This window comes from Drosophila miranda, chromosome 2 (assembly GCF_003369915.1).
Source record: "Drosophila miranda strain MSH22 chromosome 2, D.miranda_PacBio2.1, whole genome shotgun sequence".
In the NCBI taxonomy this organism is placed as follows: domain Eukaryota; kingdom Metazoa; phylum Arthropoda; class Insecta; order Diptera; family Drosophilidae; genus Drosophila; species Drosophila miranda.
In genome coordinates this window covers 16,348,967-16,357,975 of record NC_046675.1, presented here as the reverse complement: position 1 = coordinate 16,357,975, position 9,009 = coordinate 16,348,967, and the positions used below count along the sequence as shown (strand labels likewise).

Below are 9,009 nucleotides of genomic sequence, written 5' to 3'. Positions count from 1 at the left end.
TGCCGAAACCCGGGATTGAACCGGGGACCTTTAGATCTTCAGTCTAACGCTCTCCCAACTGAGCTATTTCGGCGCTGTGATGGAAATGGCGCTAAGTGGCGTGTAGTCACGCGTGCTCCGTTGAGGTGTCTACAGCCCCATAGCCTGCCTGTCTCTAGTTGTTGCTGCTTTGGGGCTTATCTAATCGGCAGTGTATTAAAAATAGAACCTTTGCCCAGGCCGCCGCAGAGAACTCTCGGCCGAAGTCAAAGCCAGCGTCGGCGCCGAAGCCATCAAAGTCAAATGCATTTCAAATGCGAAAAGCTAAATACACAGATGCAGATACACTGGCAAAATTTTCAATAAATCGAATTTGAAACTTCGAAAAATCGTATTTATCTATTTGCAATGAATACTTCATGTCATTGCTAGATCTCTTTATGAGATCCTGTAACTCCATATCCCTATTTGATTTGGTATAAAATATTTTCCTGCAGTGTGGCGACTCTCCGATTTAGTTGGAAGTCTCCCGTGGCTGTGTGTTGCTGGGGCCCATCTCGTCGTCTCCTCAGTTTGCGGCCAAATCATGTTTGTTCCGCCACGATGGCACATGGCATCTAATGAACTATTGTGGGCGGGGGAGGCGCACCAGCACCAGCACCAACAGCAGAAGCAGCAGCAATGGCAGAAGCAGCAGCAGCACGAAGGAGGAGCCAGGGTCGCGGAGATCAGTGTTGGCCGGGGTGTCGCACACAGTTTTGCTCGCTGGGCAACAAATCAGCCAGCGACCAAAACCAGAAATGAAGCTCCAGCTTCAGCCACAGCCACAGCCCCAGACCCAGCCTCAGCTTCGTGTTGTCGTTGTAAAAATGTTTGCTTGCACGCTTTCCAATGGTTGCCGCGGATGTCTTGTTGTTGTTGTTGTAATTGTGGTGCTGCCGCTGCTGTAGCTGGTCGTGCTTTGCGGTCGTTGCCCCGCTGTGACGTCACCGGTTCAATGGCAAAATGTGACCCAGATTGTCTGAGCTGCACAACTAAGCTATGGGCCCCCAGTCTTAGTCCCAGTGTGTGTGTGTGCTGTCTGTGTTGGCCATGTCTCTCTTTGGCTCTTTAGAACGAAGAGCGGTTAAAGAGAGTGCGAGAACGTTGGTCGCTCTCTCTTAGGTGCTACTTCTAAGCTAAGCTTGCGATGGATTCGGCTGTGCATTGTACTAGTATGTGAATGTCTTACCCTTGTGCCCTTTGAAATTTTGGAACCGGCCCCAACTTTCTCCAATTCGTCGCCCCGCCATTTCTGGCTTTTTTATCGAAATGGGGACACACGATTGCCCGGCGGCTGCTCCTGGGCCAACTTCTCACTCTTTTGTTGCCGTGTCCGTGGCTCTGTAATTACTGCTGGCCGGGCCATGTCCACTGAGTCGAGCCCAAGCCTCAAGACGAACTCAAATTCAAAACGAATGCCGGCCCGGGAGAGGGCCAGAGTCTCAGGCCCAGAGTCTCATGCCCAGTGCCAGTGCCAGTGCCAGTGCCAGGCAGTGTAGCGTGTAATTTGTTATTTTATTTTATTGTTATTATTACCGCATGCGACGTGCACTTTATTTTCATTACCAGTTGGGATTCTTTTCATGCATATGTAACTTTGTAGTGGTTGCTGTTGTACAGGGTACAGGGTATGGGAGAGCGGGACTAATGCCAGGCATCGGAATTGGAAAATGCTCTCATACGAGTAGTTGCTGTGTTGCACGTGTGAATGTTGCTTCAACTGGGAGTTGGGAGGGGCATATGCCTAGGAATCTACTACTACTACAAGTCTAATTGGAAATGCACAAATGGAAATTAATGGCTATAAATAAAATGATGATATGCCCAATTTGTTCTGAGTGGACGCTCCCTCTCCCTTTAACAAGTTGTCCTATAATGAATTATCTCCTATATCATCGCTTAACTAATGTTATGTAAGAACAGGGATTATGGTAATTAATAACTTTCTTCTTTCGTTGGAAGAAAGATGATAGAATCCTATATTAATATATTCAGCTTATGATATTATTATATCTTATGGATATCAAGACTTTTTTGTGGTGCGGTTTTTTTCGGTGTAGTAAATTTCATTATTGTCAACGTTTGTGCTTCAAACCCACCTGATATTCCAAGATTCCCAGAACTTTAATCTGTACTATTTCCGCGCTCTCAAATGGACCTCGACCCATTGGTGGGGCACTTTCCCAGCCACTCCCTCCCCACCCCTCCGTCTGCCTTCTTCAAGTGTCAATTGCTGCTTATAATGCCTCCAGCTTGGGCGCGCGACAAATCAGACGCAATCTGAGCAATTTTGTGCAATTCATTAAAACGATTTTGATTTGATATTGGCTCTGAGCAACTAATTGCGCTTTTAACGACTCCCGCTCCTTGTCTCGCCCACTGTGGGCTGTCTGTCTGTCTCGCACACAGAGAGAAGCACAGAGAGGGGCAGTAAGTAAGCCGCTTGAATCGCTCTTTAAATACATTTTTAATATTCATGAAAGATATGTACATCAGAGAGATGGAGAGAGAAAAAGCTAGCTGCAAAAAGAGAGAGAGAGAGAGCAAAGATCCAAGAGCGAAGCCGGCTAGGGCCATTAAGATAGTGAGCCATCGGGAATAGGAATGGAAATTGGGGATGGGGGACAGCTCCAGGCCTCACACAAAATTAACAATATTTATATAAACAAGTTATAAACAATGTTGGCCTAAACAGTGACAAACACAAAGCGAGAGAGACAGAGAGAGAGAAATCCCCAAACCAGTTGGCGCTCAGCGCTCTGTTAAGCGCTCTCTCCACACAGACACCGTTCTCCCCCCGGCCCGCTCCAGCTGCATTACATGTACGAGGGACGGATGCATGAGAAGCCCGGCACTTCCGCATTACTGAGGCCGACGTCGGCAGCGGCCTGCATTGTGTGCATTGCTCGCTCTCCCTCGCCTTCTGCCTTGCCGATCTCTCTCGCTCTCTCGTCCGTGCTCACTTGCGGTTTCGGCTTAGAGCTCTTTCTCTCAATTAGTCTTTTGAATTGGCGCTCTTTTGAGGCTCTGCTGACAATCAGCTGTTTTTGTTTTGCTTGAACTTTTGCCGGTTTTTAAGTCGCTCTCTTGATTCCCCTCCCTCCACTCTATCTCTCTCTCTTTCTCTCTCTCTGTACCCCTCTCATTGTTTGAACCGGGCTCGTTTGCTTTGAGTTTAAGGCTGGCAGCTCTTACACACATTAGCATGTCAGTCCGACCCTGCCCAATGTCAATCATTCCTTGGCCCTGCCGAGAGAAGCAGGCCAAAGCCGGAACGGCAACGGGTATTACAACGAGCTTGGACAACACAGTTCTGTGGCTGTATATTTGTATGTGTGTGGATATATGTGTAAGTGTAATCTTTTGTGGCATGGTCACACTGACAATGAAGACGGACAACAACAAAAATACCATCCAAAAGCCGCCAATAATAAGTACACCGAAAAAAAGCTCACCTTGATACCCTAGACTCTAATTATTCCTATGGATATTCCATCCACAGTTAAACCCTATCATCATAATATTATTCGCATGATTTTTATAGAAAAAAAATATCATCTATTCATCACACACTAATATCCAATATTTTGTTCCAGTGTATAAATTGTGTACGCACACACATACTCGTAGAAACGAAACGCACTCTCACATGCTAGGCTGGAGCTTGGTCTTAACTTGGTTACAGCATTTTGGGATAGCCTGCCTTCCCCGGGAGTTCTGGCTCTTACTTACACACTTTGTATGCTGCATATGTGTGGAGCATGGAGCATGGAGCATGGAGCACACACTGACAGAGGAATATTTGGTTTTTTGGGAGGTGAATGGCCGCAACTGTCGTTGCCACTTTGGTAACACCGTGGCGCATTAAACGTAGCAGTGGCGGCGGCGGCGGACCAAAAGCCACAACGTCGTCATCATCGTTTGGAGTCATGATCATCATGCTGGACTGTGGGACTTTTGGCACACAAAAGGCTGGGGGCGGGGGCTGGGGCAGGAGAATGGGGTGGGCTTGGAAGAGGCGATATAGCAGGAGGAGCTGGAGTTAGAGTCGGAGTTGGAGGAGAAGGAGCAGGAGGCGCTGGGTCCGAGTTGGAGGGCAGGTCAGGCCGAGCACAGTTTAATTTGCTTTGCATTTTGTTTGGCCAAACTCCAACAGCGCCGCTGATGACGCGGACTGTCTGCCTGACTGACGGACGTCTCTTCTGCTGCTTCTGCTGCCGCTTCTGCTTTTGGCCTGGAACGTAACTCACGCATTTTTATGGCCACACAAAAGTCTTTCTTGACGGTTTAGGGTTCTCTTTCTGCCTTCCTCTTGGACGTCTTTTGTTGGGAATTTGTTTGATTTTGTTTGTGGGCTTTCTTCCCACATTCTGATTCCCATTCCCACTGATCCTCGCAGAAAGAAAGACACGACACGACACGAACGAAGCGTTTGCCTGTAGAATACCCATATGGGGGCAATGATGTATCTTTCCATCTGTATCTAAGCAGCTTTTTGCGGGGTAGAGCAACCGCAAACAAAATTAGAACAAACTTTTTGGGCAGGGAGGCGTGATAAATGTGATTTGTGGGGCAATTAAGTGGAGGCTTAACTAGATTGAAAACTGCTCCTAGAACAAGCAGATGATACATACGGTCAGGGTACTCTAGGTGCAACATGAATGAGCAGCAACGCATACATATAGAACTCATATGTCTAAGTATACCTCACTCTAGCTGCTGGTCAGCGTGTAAAACTAATTTGGTTTTAATTTCTCCTTTCAACACATGTTCGCGTGTAATTTTGAGCCAGCCCGCCTCGAGGTATTTGACCCTTTGGCTCACAGCTGATTTATGGGAATTTATACGTATTCGTATACCTAGCCGTGTCTATGGCAGCGCCGTGGTCTGCTGCTGCTGTTGGCTGCTGCTGCTGCTGCTGCTGCTGCTACTGCTTCTGATTTTGCCTCACCTTCTGCCACTGATTCAGCTTCTGATTCTGATTCTGCCTCGAGTTGAATGTACGTTTTGCGTGAAAGTTTGTATGTCGTGTGTGATATGGTATTGTGATTGTGTTTGTGTTTGTTTGTTGCTTTGTCGGACTGGGGACTGGAATAGGTTGATGGTTAGATGGCTAGATGGTCAGAAGAAGCGCAGCTATAGGAAGAAGAAAGCAAATTCATGACATGCTGACCATATTAATTTATCTTCTTTCCGCAAAAGCTCGTGCATGATTTGGCCATTACCACCAATGGAGTTCCCCCTTTCTTCTACGAGCTCCAACTCTCCATCAACTATCTCCGGCTGTGTGTCTCGTCTATAAGGTAGGTCTCTCTCAATTCTCATTTCAGTCCCTCTGGCTTGCTGTCCGTCCATTTCTGTGGTTTGCCGTACAATGAACTCCGGTGCGTGAAATGTTTGAAGTTCTCTTTATTTCGGTAACGAGATCATTGACACTTTAACGCGGAATGCATTAAGTTTGTTACCATGGCGAACGATCGCCGGCCATGATTTCTTTCTTTTATTGGCATGATCGTGCACTCCTAATGATAAAGAAGTTCCGTAGAAAGAGAGATAGGGTCGGTGCCGGTGCCGATCAATGGAAGAAAGCTGCCAGATGGATAGGGATATGTAGATGATGATGGATAGCTTGAAATTGGTACAGAAATATGGTTTAGAAAGTCACCAATTAGAAAGGAAAATAAGTTGAATAATAAACGGAATATTGGAGAGAAAAAAATATCAAACAACATTTTAATAATTAATTAATTAATTAATTAATTAATTAATTAATTAATTAATTAATAATAATTAATTCATAAAAAATATCTGCAGATATGGAAAACATAATATAAACGGCATATATTTTTTGTATATTTCAAAATGTTCTCCAGTGAATGTTTTTGAAAGTGGAAATATAGTGCTGCAACTTAAAACTTAAACAGCAACATTTAAACTTAAGGAAAACTATTTTTAAGCTTCAAAGGAAGCAGTTTAAATTTTAAATTTTATATTTTGTTGTTGCACCGCGATATTTAGTAACTTTGGCGCATCAACGACCCATTGAATCCACCAGCTTAACCCAAATTGTGGAAGCAATTAAGGTAATCATATTTCCATTCCATAAAAGTATTCTATGCTCCATCAGGGGAACTTTTTTGTCCAGGAACCATTTCTTGTATGTGATGTATGATTGATTGTAGGAGTGTATATATTGTATGTATCTCATATCTTCAATTGGAATATGGTACACAATTATACAGAACCTACTATTCAAACAACCTCCCAACAGAAATCCAAACGAGAATAGGAACAAAAGCATGTGGGGAACATTTAAATGCTACACAAATTGGGATTTAAATAATTTTCACATTTCGAAGACGTTCAGGAAATTAGCATGAATATTCTGAGATAATGCAAATGATTATGGGGGTAAACAAAAGTTCAACGACATGTTATCAGCAGAGAGCGAGAGAAAGGCAATGGCGAGACTGAGACTGAGGCTGAGATAAGCCATATCAGAGGACAGAGGAGCGGAGAGGAGAGAATTGCCTGGCATTGAAATCGGTGCAGAAAAATTCTTGACAAGAACACGCCATAATTACTCCATTATAATGGAGCGGCAACAACTGAACAACTGATTGAGAGGCCTCCACCGAGTGCTGCTGCTGCAAGTCAAGATAATGATTATAGTTTCAATTACCCAGCAACCCATCAACAGGGAGTGGGGGACACTGAAAGATATATGCCCGTACAGAGAGAAAGAGAGAGATTGAGACAGAGAGAGGGATCTAACGAACGCCCCACAACAAAAGAGTAAACAAACATATGTATATTTTTGTTCAGTTGATTTTTCCTTTCCTTCTCTGTTTTCCTTTTTTTGACTTTTTAGTGGTGTAAAATATGCGGAAATGCATTTCTATGGACTTACTTACACACAAGTCAAACACCACAAGTCATGCCAGCCAGCCGGCAAAACTTGCATGTGAACAGAGATCTCTTCTCTCTCCCTCTTTCTCTCTCTCTCTCTCTCTTTCTCTCCCTCTCTCTGTGTGTGTTTCTGTGTGTTTGTATTGGCCCGAAGATGACGATATTAATGTGGCTGCGAATGGTAATGATGATCATGATAATCATGTGAAAACCAAACCAAAGCGACTCAAAGCAAGCCCAAGCCAAAGGCAAAGCCAAACCAAAGCCTCCGCCTGAGCCAAAGCAATGGACCTGTTTGGGGCATAATAAGAACACAGAGCAATGCAGCTGCCTGCAACAGCGGGTTGCAGCAGCATCAGCCTCATCTTGGCAATGCAACCAAAATGGCAACAACAACAACCACAGCCAGCAGGATGCATCCAAAGAGGGAGGGCAGGCACAGGCCGCTCTGATGTGGACGATCAACCTATAGCCCAAGTAAATTACGACAACGACGACGACGACGACGACGACGACGACTGCAAGTCAACCAGTCAAGTCAGTCAAGACAAGAGTCATCTCCCAGAGAGTCTGTAGAGTTTGTAGCCGGCCCGTGAGTATATGTGAGTTAAGAAAAGTTAAGAAAGAAAGCAAGTTGCTGGCCAAGAAGCAGCCTCCATTTCGCCTCGTTGTTGGGCTTTTTCTTTTTCCTTTGTTGTTGTATTTACAAACGGCCCAAGGTTCGTTGACCGTACAAATAGTGACCCACTAACATCCGCGAGTACGTTCACCCTTGTGACGTATTGCTCGTACCACCAAGATCGAAGAAGACGAAGCAGCAGCAGCCGAAGCTCCGACTCCGACTCCGACTACGACTACGACAACGACGGCAACGAGGCCGAAACGAACCTGGCTCAAACCTTCTGGGCCACGACTTTGACTAAGACTCTTCGTGTGCTTGGTGTGGTCGGTGTGGTTCGAAGCGAACCGAAAGTTGGTTGCGGCTTAAGAGCAAGTGAAGCGAAGCTTAAGAGTAGCCCCACTCGCACCTCACTCTTGCTCTCTGGGCTAAATGCGGATATCCAATGTTGCAAGTTACACAGCCTTTGGCCGTTTGTGTTTGTGTGTGTTAATCCCATCGGAGCGGACATCTTCATCAGGCTAGATTAACAGCAAATTGGATGGCCCGAACTGCTAATCTTAACTGATTTTTGCCTTGACCATAAAACTACGAGTAACGTATCTGTTGCAGCAATCAATTATGATTTCTTGTATCTTGTATCTGGTCCTTGCAACCTGCTCTTATCTGCTCGACCACACCTCTAGCTGGCCCCGGGTTCTGACCTTTGCCAGCCTTGACAATTGCCGCCGCCGCCGCTTTGGGCTCAAGTTCAGGCCTCCTCCTGCTGCTGCTGCCAAAGAGCAAACCTGAAATTGCCACATGCGGTGAAAGTAAAAATTCATAATTTTTTCTCTCTCTCCTCCTTAGAGGTGCTGTGTTGTTGCAAACATTTTGCCCAAAGAGGCCATAAAAATGGCTAACCAACTGCGCTCCGCAGCGGCATCGGCATCGGCAGCAACAGCAACAGCAACAGCATCGGCCTCAGCCTCAGCCTCAGCGTTGGTGGCAACAACGCGCGAGGTGGCATGCAGTTTTCCAAGCCCCTTTTTACCACTTCATTAGCCGGCGAGCGGCTTTGAATTGGGTTTCGGTTTTTGGGTTTTGTTTCGGGTTTTCGGATATTTTGGGCTCGATTCGGGTTCGGGGGTTCGCCGCCGCTATCTTGGCATTTCTTTTACTTTCGTTCGTAGTTTTCCAAATAATTTTGCCACCAAGGTGTGGGCCAACAAAAAGCAACAACACCTTTTCAACAGCCAAGAGCCAAGGCTGGGGTTGCAACTCCGCCTGAGCCTCAGACTGAGGCCGCGTTGATCATGAACATGACACAATATTATGGATTATGAGGCACCTCTGTTATTGTTGTTGTTGTTGCTGCTGCGGGTTGCCGTTTGCCGTTTGCTTGTGCGGCAAAAGGAAAATTTTCGGTGTGGCAAAAACATTTCAATTTCTATTTCACATTCGACTATCTCCGGGCCGTG

General features: G+C 45.8%; 1 non-coding gene across 1 annotated transcript; it reads right to left on the bottom strand.

Moving 5' to 3' along the window:
• Nucleotides 1-73, bottom strand: Trnaf-gaa. The gene has a single exon. It is a non-coding gene; the product is annotated as a tRNA-Phe (tRNA).
• Between the last annotated feature and the right edge of the window lie 8,936 nt (nt 74-9,009).